At 44.7% G+C, this 11,459-nt stretch overlaps 1 protein-coding gene across 2 annotated transcripts in view; it reads right to left on the bottom strand.

Moving 5' to 3' along the window:
* The window catches only part of LOC122541770 (uncharacterized), an 85,237-nt gene that overhangs the window by 48,399 nt on the left and 25,379 nt on the right, over positions 1–11,459 (bottom strand). The gene's annotated exons all lie outside the window — the stretch shown is intronic.

Genomic DNA, 11,459 nt, shown 5'->3' on the forward strand with positions numbered 1-11,459 from the left:
GAGGCATTCTTCCTCCAGGCATCGGGTGGTTAGGGTTTGGCGATGGAGGAGGCCCAGGACCTGCATGTCCTTGGTGTAGTGGAAGGGGGAGTTAAAGTGTTCAGCGACAGGGCGATGGGGTTGGTTGGTGCGGGTGTCCAGAGATGTTCTCTGAAATAATCTGCAAGTTGGTGTCCTGTTTCCCCGATGTAGAGGAGACCATATAGGGTGCAACCGATGCAGTAGATGATGTCTGTTTTTCAGCGGCAGCAGAAACTTGAAAGGCGGCAGCTTGGGCCAGGGGCCTGCTGGGAGCGGTAAGTCACTGATCTGAACCTTTAAAAACTTACCTCGAGTGCAGGAGCCCTCCATTTCTGTTTTTCAGCAACAGCAGCAACTCGAAGGGCAGGAGCTTGGACCAGGGGCCTGTCGGGAGCGGTGAGTCACTGATTTGAGCTTTTATATTTAAAATCAGAGACCAGAGGTTTCTGGAAAAGGAGGGACTTCTTTTTATTTCCGTCCAGCTATATAAGTCAGTGTTTCCTAAACCCTTTGTAGGGCCTCCCACCCAACCACCTCCTCTAACCTTAAAGACCAGGGACATATCAGGTAAGCGTCTCTTCGTTTTTACTTTGTGATAAGGGGACTAGCAGGGACGGTAGTGCAGGGAGAGCGATGTTCCTCCTGCAGGATGTTTGAGGTGAGGGACACCATTCGTGTCCCATCCAAGTACATCTACAGGAAGTACACCCAACTCTCACTCCTCCAAGACCGTGCTAGGGAACTGGAGCGGGAACTATGAACTTTGGATCATTCAGGAGACAGAGGCTGTGATAGATAAGAGTTACAGGGCAGTAGTTACTCCTAGCACGAAGAAAGCTGGGTGACTGTTCAAAGGGGGAGAAAACAGCCAGTGGAGGGATCCCCTGTGGTCGTTCCCCCCCATGTATACCGTTTTGGATACTGTTGAGGGGGACAACTTACCAGGGGTATGCAGTGGGGCCCAGGTCTCTGGCACAGACCCTGTCCCTGTTGCAAAGAAGGGAAGGAGGAAAAGGAGGAGAGTGTTAGTCATTGGGGACTCAATAGTTAGAGGGTCAGATAAAAGGTTTGTTGGAATGAGACTCACGGTTGGTATGTTGCCTCCCAGGTGCCAGGGTCCGTGATGTCTTGGATTATATTTGTGGGATCCTGAAGGGGGAGGGTGACCAGCCTCACGTCATGGTCCATGTAGGTACCAATGACATAGGTAGAAAGAGGGATAGGGATGTAAGGCTGGATTTCAGGAGCAAGGGTGGAAGCTGAGAGCTAGAACAAACAGAGTTGTTATCTCTGGTTTGTTACCCGTGCCACGTGATAGCGAGACAAGGAATAGGGAGAGATATCAGCTGAACACGTGGCTGCAAGGATGGTGCAAGAGGGAGAGTTTCAGGTTCTTGGACAATTGAGGCTCATTCTGGGGAAAGTGGGACCTGTACAAACAGGACAGTCTTCACTTGAACCCAGAGCGGTACTAATTTTCTAGGTGGGAAATTTGCTAGTGCTATTCGGGTGGGTTTAAACTAGCTCAGCAGGGAGATGGGAACCTGAGGTGTATTTGCAGTGCAGAGGGGGATGAGAGTAGGGAGGACAGGGACAGGATTTCAGGATCACAGGAATGTGCTGGTAGACAGCAAACTGGTTTGAAGTGTGTCTACTTCAACGCCCAAAGTATCTAAAATAAAGTAGGTGAGCTTGAAGCATGGATAGGTACCTGGGAACTTCGATGTTGTGGCCATTTCGGAGACATGAATAGAACAGGGTGAGGAATGGATGTTGCAGGTTCCAGGGTTTAGATCTTTCATTAAGAACAGGCAAGGTGATAAAAGAGGGAGGGGTGTGGCCTTGTTAGTCAAGGATACTATAACGGTGACTGAGAGAACTTTTGATGAGGACTTGTCTACTGAGGTAGTGTGGGCTGAGGTTAGAAACTGGAGAGGAGAGGTCACACTGCTTGGAGTTTTTTACAGGCCCCCACAGAGTTCCAGAAGAGAGGATTGGCAGAATTATTCTGGGTAGGAGTGAAAGGAACAGGGTGGTCATTATGGGGGACTTTAACTTCCCCAACATTGACTGGAAATGTTATAACTCTAGAATGTCGGATGGATCAGTTTTTGTCCAACGTGGAAGGGCCAACAAGAGGGGAGGCCACACTGGATCTGGTTTTTGGTAATGAACCAGGCCAGATGTTTGATTTAATTGTAGGTGAGCACTTTGGAGAAAGTGACCATAATTCAGTTACGTTAGTTTAGCAATGGAAAGGGATAGGTACATGCCACAGGTCAAGAGTTACCGATGGGGCAAGGGCAATTATAATGCGATTAGGGAAGAATTAGGATGCATAGAATGGGGTAGCAAAATGGGGGGGGGGGATGCAGACAATGGAAATGTGGAGCTGATAAGGAACAGATATTGCGTATCCTTGATAGATATGTCCCTGTCAGGCAGGGAGGAAGCGATAAGATAAGGGAACCGCGGTTTACTATAGAAATTGCATTTCTTGTTAAGCAGAAGAACAAGGCTTATGTGTTGATGAGGCAAGATGGTTCAGTTGAGGCGATAGAGAGTTACAGATCAGCGAGGAAGGATTTAAAGAGAGAGTTAAGAAGAGCAAAGAGAGGACACAAGCAGTCTTTAGCAAATAGAATAAAGGAGAACCCTAAAGCTTTCTATAGGTATGTGAGGAATAAAAGGATGACTAGGGTAGGAATAGGGTCAGTAAAAGACAGAAGTGGGAAGTTGAGTGTGGACCCTGTGGAGATCGGAGAGATGTTAAACGAACATTTCTCATCGGTTTTCAGTCAGGAAAAGGAGAATATTGTAGAGGAGAAGAGTGAGGTACAAGATATTAGACTAGAAAAGATCAAGGTTAGTTACGAACAGTTGTTATCAATTCTAGAAGGAGTGAAAGTAGACAAGTCCCTTGGGCTGGATGGGATCTATCCAAGGATTCTCTGGGAAGCTAGTGAGGAGATAATAGAGCCTTTGGCTTTGATATTTGAGTCATCGTTGTCTACAGGTTTAGTAGCAGAGGAATGGAGGATTGCAAATGTTGTGCCCTTGTTCAAGAAGGGCAGTAGAGATGACCCAGGTAATTATAGACCAGTGAGCCTTACTTCTGTTGTAGGAAAGGTTTTGGAAAGGATTATAAGAGATGAGATTTATAATCATCTAGCAAGCAACAATTTGATTTCAGATAGTCAACATGGTTTCGTCAAGGGCAGGTCGTGTCTCACAAAACTCATTGAGTTTTTTGAGAAGGTGACTAAGCATGTAGATGAAAGTAGGACAGTGGACTTCAGTAAAGCCTTTGATAAAGTTCCACATTGTAGGCTATTGGAGAAAATGCAGAGGCATGGGATTGAGGGTAATTTAGCAGTTTGGATTAGAAACTGGCTTGATGGAAAATATTCAGCCTGGAGCCCGGTTATTAGTGGTGTGCCACAAGGATCTGTTTCGGGACCACTGCTGTTTATCATTTCTATAAATGACTTAGACGTAGGCATAGGTGGATGGATTACTAAATTTGCAGATGACACTAAAGTCGGTGGAGTAGTGGACAGTTTGGAAGAATGTTACAGATTGCAGGGGGACTTAGATAAACTGCAGGATTGGGCTGAGAGGTGGCAAATGGAGTTCAATGCAGCTAAATGTGAGGTGATGCACTTTGAGAAGAATAACAGGAAGGCAGAGTACTGGGTCAATGGAAAGATTCTTGGTAGTGTGGATGTACAGAGGGATCTTGGAATCCATGTCTATAGATCCCTGAAAGTTGCCACCCAGGTTGATCGTGCTGTTAAGAAGGCATACGGTGTGTTAGGTTTCATTTGAAGAGGGATTGAGTTCCGGAGCTGCAATATTATGCTGCAACTATACAAAATGCAAGTGCGGTCACACTTGGAATATTGTGTACAGTTCTGGTCGCCATATTTCAGGAAGGATGAGGAAGCATTGGAAAAGGTGGAGGAGATTTACGAGGATGTTGCCTGGTCTGGAGGGAAGGTCTTATGAGGAAAGGCTGAGAGACTTGGGTCAGTTCTCATTGGCAAGAAGAAGGCTAAGAGGGGATTTGATAGAGACATACAAGATGATCAGAGGATTAGATAGGATAGACAGTGAAAGTCATTTTCCTAGGATGATGACATCAGCTTGTACGAGGGGTTATAACTACAAATTGAGGGGTGACAGATTTAAGACAAATGTCAGATGCAGATTCTTTACTCAGAGAGTGGTAAGGGCTTGGAATGCCCTACCTGCCAATGTAGTTAACTCAGCCACATTAGAGAGATTTAAACAATCCTTGGATAAACACATGGACGATGATGGGATAGTGTAGGGGGACGAGCTGAGAATAGTTCTTGGGTCGGCGCAACATCAAGGGCCGAAGGGCCTGTTCTGCACTGTTCTATTTAGATTTAGGTTTAGATTACTAACAGTGTAGAAACAGGCCCTTCGGCCCAACAAGTCCACACCGATCCTCCGAAGAGCAACCCACCCAGACCCATCAGAGGTTGGTGGTGTGGAATGTGTGGACCGGGAGAGCTCTATCCTTGTTGCGGTTGGAGGTGTAGGGTTCAACCTGGCTGTCACTTTGCACCTCACCAACTTCCAGATACACCACATCATCCTCCGCCATTTCTGCCACCTACAAACAGACCCCACCACCAATGATATATTTCCCTCCGCATAGCTGTGTTTCGGAGAGACCATTCCCTCTGCAACTCCCTCGTCAGGTCAATGCCCCCCACCAACCCACACTCCCCTCCTGCACCTCCCCCTGCCATTGCAGGAAGTGTAAAACCTGTGCCCACACCTCCCCCCTCACCGCCGTCCAAGGCTTCACAGGATCCTTCCACATCTGACAGAGATTTACCTGTACTTCCACACACATCATCTACTGCATCGGTTGCACCCAATATGATCTCCTCTTTACTGGGGAGACAGGACACCAACTTGCAAATCATTTCAGACAACATCTCTAGGACACCTGCACCAACCAACCCCACCGCCCTGCGGCTGAACACTTCAACACCCCCTCCCACTCCACCAAAGACATGTAGGTCCTTGGCCTCCTCCATCGCCAAATCATAACCACCCTGGAGGAAGAACATCTCATCTTCCGCCTTGGGACACTTCAACCACACAGGATCAATGTGGATTTCACCAGTTTCCTCAATTTCCCTCCCCCCTCCTTATCACAGTCCCAACCTCCCAGGTCAGCACCGCCCCCTTGAACTGTCCTACCCATCTTCAGCATCTGCAGTCCTCACTTTCTCCTCATTGGGTAAGTGCGGTATTCGCACAGACACCTGAGTATCATTGACCCAAGACTGTCGAAGGTGGAGGAGGAGCATCCTTAAAGGCGTCGAGCACCTTGAGACCTGCTTTCGGGAAAAAGTGGAAGCCAGGCGAAGGAAGCAACAGGAGTGCGTTGCCACAGCAACACTCCACCCACCCCTTCCTGTGCCCACCACCTGCACATATCTGTTCTCTATTCTGCCATTAACTTACTATGGATTAATGTTTTGATTCTTTAAGACAACCATTACCATTCCTTTTTGCCTTTTGTTCCATGATATCATTGTTATTTAACTCTCCTGCCCTCCAATCTATCCTTCATTTGTTTTCTGGCTTACTTTTGCTTTTTTGCAACTCCAGAACACCCATCTACCTCTCTTCAGTTCCAAAGAAGGATCATGTTTAACTTAAAACATTAACTCTGTTTCTGTCTACATAGATGGGCGGCACGGTGGCACAGTGGCACAGTGGTTAGCACTGCTGCCTCACAGCGCCAGAGTCCCGGGTTCAATTCCCGCCTCAGGCGACTGACTGTGTGGAGTTTGCACGTTCTCCCCGTGTCTGTGTGGGTTTCCTCCGGGTGCTCCGGTTTCCTCCCACAGTCCAAAGATGTGCAGGTCAGGTGAATTGGCCAAGCTAAATTGCCCGTAGTGTTAGGTAAGGGGTAAATATAGGGGTATGGGTGGGTTGCGCTTCGGCGGGGCGGTGTGGACTTGTTGGGCCGAAGGGCCTGTTTCCACACTGTAAGTAATCTAATCTAATCTAGATGCTGTTAAACCAGCTGAGTATTTCTGTCACATTCTTTTTACTTTAGCACATGAACTGCAATTGTTCAGGAAAGCAGCTCACCACAACCTTCTTGAGGCCATCCAGGGACAGGCAATAAATGCTGGCCATGTCCGATGAATGAATAAAAACAATTCCTGGCATTCACAATTTTTAAGGAGAAAGTGAGGACTGCAGATGCTGGAGATCAGAGCTGAAAATGTGTTGCTGGAAAAGCGCAGCAGGTCAGGCAGCATCCAAGGAACAGGAGAATCGACATTTCCTATTTTAGCGCTCTTTCAGGCAAAGGCAATGTTTAAAGAAGAACGGGGAATATTCCCTGTTGGTTTCCAGACCAACATTTATCCCACAACCAAATATCACCAAATCAGATAATCTGGTCAAATCAAATTGCTGTTTGTGGACCTGGCAGCATCTGTACAGGGCAAAAGTCAATATTTCTTAGGTATATGGGAGATGGAGTATGCCACAAGACTGCTCCATCATTCAACTAGATCATGGCTGACCTTCTACCTTACTGCACCATGCCCATACCCTAAGAGGAAGTGGCATAGCAGTAACAGCATCATGCTAGTCCCAGGCTAATAGTCTGGGGAAATGGATTCTCTAATAGCTGAGAATGGGAAGTTAATGTTAGATAATAAGGAAGTGGTGGCGGTAATTAATAAACATTCTGTTTCAGTCTTGACATTGGAGGCTATTTAAAAAAAAACCCAGTAACAGTTGTAAATCAGAAAGTTGAGTGAAGAGATAAACTTGGTTTATAATCACTAGGTAATTGGCGCTAAGATGTTGGGAAGAGATTTGCATTAGTCGGGGAATCTTGAAATGGTAGACATGGTTGCAGAATAAAGGGACAATCAATTAAAACTGAGATACAAACATATTTCTTCTTTCAGAAGCAGGTGAATGTTTGGAATTTTATCCCCAGAGAGTTGTGGAGGCTAGGTGAGTGAAAGTATTTAAAGAGGAGGTAGATAGATTTTCAAAACGTTGGGGAGTTGAGGGCTATGAGGAGCTGTCATGAAAGAGGACTTGAGACTTGGGGCAGATCAGTCATATTCTTATTGAATGGTGAGGTAGGTTTGAAGGGACAAATAACATACTCTTGCCCCTATTTCTTATGTTCCTTTGTTATAACCGGAAAAACTCAGTCAATGTGGTTTTGTGAAAGGGAAATTGTGTTTAACCAATTTATTGGAATTCTTTAAAGGGATAATATGTCCTGTACATAAAGGGAAGCTCACTGATGTTCTGTACTTGGATTTCCAGAAATCATTTCACAAGGTTCCAAATAAAAATTATTGTGCTCAGTAGAGCTTATGGTGGATGGAGTAACATGCTAGCATGGACAGATTTCCTAACTGGCAGAGAACAGAGCATGTGCAAAAACAGATCTTTTTCAGATTGGCAGGATCTAATGAATGGAGTCCCTCAAGCGCTGGGAATTCAACTTTTTATATCAATGACTTAGATGAGGGGATCAAAGGCTAAATAGCTAAATTTGCAGAGGACAGAATGGTACGTTAGATAGTTGTTCATTTTGGCAGGAAAATTAAAAAGCACAGAGTATGACTGCAGAATTCTAAAGTGTAGAGAAATCAAAGTGAACTAGTTCATGAGTCACTAAAGTTAATATGCAATTACAGCAAGGCCAATGGAATGCAATCCTTTATGAGGAGAGGAATTGACATAAAGGTGAGGATGGTACAGGGCATTGGTGTGACCACATCTTGAATTGTGTCTGCATTTGGAAGTGGTTCAGAACAGGTTTATAGAGTTATAGAGATGTACAGCACGGAAACAGACCCTACGGTCCAACTGTCCATGCTAACCAGATATCCTCAACTAATCTAGTCCCATTTGCCAGCATTTGGCCCATATCCCTCTAAACCCTTCCTATTCATATATCCATCCAAATGCCTTTTAAATGTTGTAATTGTATCAGCCTCCACCACTTCCTCTGGCAGCTCATTCCATACACACACCAATCTCTGTGTGAAAACATTGCCCCTTAGGTCCCTTTTAAATTTTTCCACCTTCACCCTAAACCTATGCCCTCTAGTTCTGGACTCCCTCAACCCAGGGAAAAGAACTTGGCTATTTATCCTATCCCCCTCATGGTTTTATAAACTTCTATAAGGTTACCCCTCAGCCTCCAACACTCCAGGGAAAACAGCCCCAGCCTGTTCAGCCTTTCCCTGTAGCTCACATCCTCCAACCCTGGCAACATCCTCGTAAATCTTTTCTGAACCCTTTCAAGTTTCACAACGTCCTTCCTATAGGAGGGAGACCAAAATTGCACACAATATTCCAAAGGTGGCCTAACTAATATCCTGTATAGCCGCAACATGACCTCCCAATTGCTCTGATTTGCCTTTCCAAACTGCAGCACCTCACATTTATCTCAATTAAACTCCATCTGCCACTCCTTGGCCCATTGGCCCATCTGATCAAAATCCTGTTGTACTCTGAGGTAACCTTTTTTGCTGTCCGCTACACCTCCAATTTTGGTGTCATCTGAAAACTTACTAACTACAGCTCCTATCTTCCCATCCAAACCATTAATATAAATGACGAAAAGCAGTGGACTCAACGCCAATCCTTGTGGCACACCACTGGTCACAGCCCTCCAGTCTGAAAGGCAACCCTCCATCACTATCCACTGTCTTCTACCTTTGAGCCAATTCTGTATCCAAATGGTCAGTTCTCCCTGTTTTCTGTGTAATCTAACCTTGCTAACCAGTCTACCATGAGGAACCTTGTTGAACGCCTTACAGAAGTCCATATACAGGTAGGTCATGTCTATCACTCTGCCCTCATAAATTCCCTTTGTGTTACTTCTTCAAAAAACTCAATTAAGTTTGTGAGACATTATTTCCCACGCAAAAAGCCATGTTGACTATCCCTAATCAGTACTTGCCTTTCCAAGTACATATAAATCCTGTCCCTCAGGATTCCCTCCAACAAATTGTTCACCATTGATGTCAGGCTCACCGGTCTATAGTTCCCTGGCTTGTCCTTATTGCCTTTCTTTAAGTAGTGGCACCACGTTAGCCAACCTCCAGTCTTCCAGCACCTCACTGTGACTATTGATGATACAAATATCTCAGCAAGGGGCCCAGCAATCACTTCCCTAGCTGTCCACAATACTCGATTAACAGCTGGTATGAGTATGTTGTCATGTGGGCAAGGATTGGGCATGCTGAGCTTGTGAGGATTAATTTGGCTGCTGTTTAGAAGATTCTTAATGGTCTTGATAAAGTGAATATGGAAAAAATGCTAACTCTTGTGGAGAGTCCAGAACCTGGGGACACCGATTTAAAATTAAGCGTTGCTATTTTGGACAGAGCTATGTGGTATTTTTTGTTCTTTTAGAGGATTTGGAACTCTGTGCCTCAGAAGGCAATGAATGCAGGGTCATGAAATGTTCTGAGGCATTTTTAAGAGAGTCAAAGATTATCAGGATTAGATAGGAATGTGCTCTTTGGAACACAAACTGATGAGCCATGATCTTACTGAATGACAGAGAAGCTGGAAAGGCCAGATGGCCTACTTCTGGTTCTAATTCATATGATTCAGTATCAACTTGAATGTTTTGTTCTGGTTAATAGCAGAAAGAAAGGCTTATATTTATATAGTGCTGTCATGACCTTAGGACCTCCTGAGTGTTGGCAGCCTATTTAATACTTCGGAAGGGTAATGTATGAACATCTCAATAACCATTAAGAGGTTCTTCAAGTGTGCTCTACCATTCATAAGATTATGGCCGATCTGATTTTAACCGCCACTCTACATTCCTGTATATCCGGTAATCTTTCATCTCCATGGTAATCAAAAATCCATCTATCTGTGCCATAAATATATTTAATGATTCACTGTCCTGTGAGAATGGGAATTCCAAAGATTCACAACCCTCTGTGAGAATGTTTTTCTCATTGCTGTCTTAAATGATTAGGTTAGATTCCCTACAGTGTGGAAACAGGCCCTTCAGCCCAACCAGTCCACATTGACCCTCCAAAGAATAACCCACCCAGACCCACTTCCCTTTGACTAATGCACCTAACACTATGGACAATTTAGCATGGCTAATTCAACCTGACCTGCACATCTTTGGACTGTGGGAGGAAACCGGAGCACCCGGAGGAAACCCACACAGATACTGGGAGAATGTGCAAACTCCACACAGACAGTCACTCGAGGCTGGAATTGAACCCGTGTCCCTGGAGCTATGAGGCTGCAGTGCTAACCACTGAGTCACCATACTGTCCCAAATAAGTGGCGACCCCTTATTTTTAAACTATGATCCTTAGTTCTCCCACATGAGGAAATAGGCTTTCTACACCTACCAGTCTAGAATCTTATATGTTTTAATTAAATCACCTCCCTAATTCCCTCCCTAATGACATTTTGGGTCAACGCACAGTGGGTGGACTGTAGTGGTTAAAGAAGGCAGCTCACCACCACCTTCTGTTGGACAACAGGGTACAGCAATAAATGCTAGCTCAGCCAGCGACGTCCACAAATGAATTTTAAGAAAGACTCTTCCAAACTCCAGTGTACTGTATACAGGCCCAGCCTGTCTAGCCTTTCCTCATAAGCCAATCTGTTCATTCCAGGTATTAGTCTAGTAAACCTTCTCTGAACTGCTTCTAATACATTAGCATCCTTCCATAAGTACAGTGGCCAGTACTGTGCTTCACCTATTTATATCACTTTGTGGGTTCCTTACGTCATCTTCACAACTCACATTCCTACCTATCTTTGTGTCAGTAGCAAATTTAGCGAGCATACTTTCTGTGCCTTCATCTAAATCACATATAAATTGTGAAGATTTGAGGTCTCAGCACCAATTCCTTGGTACGCTACTCATAACAGCCTGCCAGCTGAAAAAAGACCCATTTATTCCCAAAATTTGCTTCCTGTTAGCCAACCAATTTTCTATCCATGCCAAAATGTTACCCCAGCTTTTATTTTCTGCAATAATCTTTGATATGGCACTTTATCAAATGCCTTCTGGAAGTCTAAGTCAAATACATCCACGAGTTCCTGTTTATCAATGGCTAATGTTACCACATAAAGAACTCCAATAAACTAGTTAAACATGATTTCCCTTTGACAAAACCATGTTGACTCTGCCATGTTATAACTTTTAAAATAATAGATTAACATCTGTCATAGGGAAAATGTAGAAGCTAACTGGCCTGTGATTTCCTGCTTTCTGCCACTCTCCCTTCTTTAATAAAGGAACTATTTTTCAATCTGAAGGAACCTTCCCCAAATCTAATGACTTTTGGAAAATGAAAACCAATGCGTCAACTATCAAAGTTATGTAGGCAGAAGTGGGTACTGCAGAT

The sequence above is a fragment of the Chiloscyllium plagiosum genome, unplaced genomic scaffold (assembly GCF_037043375.1).
Source record: "Chiloscyllium plagiosum isolate Xiang-an unplaced genomic scaffold, Cpla_swu_hap1 HiC_scaffold_43, whole genome shotgun sequence".
In the NCBI taxonomy this organism is placed as follows: domain Eukaryota; kingdom Metazoa; phylum Chordata; class Chondrichthyes; order Orectolobiformes; family Hemiscylliidae; genus Chiloscyllium; species Chiloscyllium plagiosum.